Raw genomic sequence first — 223 nt, 5'->3', positions numbered from 1 at the left:
AGTGTACTTTGATACAAATATGCTTTATAGTGTACTCGGAACCGATCACTGAATCTGCTATGAGAGTCTTTGTCTGACTATCAAATCTTTTCTTAAATCTTCTGAAGATGGACGGCTCCCCCGCACGAGATCGAAACTAGACAACTACGCGGACGGATATGAAAAAAGGTGCCTCCCCACCTCTTCCACCCTTTCGCCTCGCGCGGATCTTGTTTGGCAAGCT

This window comes from Nuphar pumila, chromosome 6 (genome assembly GCF_984573655.1).
Source record: "Nuphar pumila chromosome 6, dmNupPumi1.hap1.1, whole genome shotgun sequence".
NCBI classification, from domain to species: domain Eukaryota; kingdom Viridiplantae; phylum Streptophyta; class Magnoliopsida; order Nymphaeales; family Nymphaeaceae; genus Nuphar; species Nuphar pumila.
Note: the sequence above shows the minus strand (reverse complement) of the source record.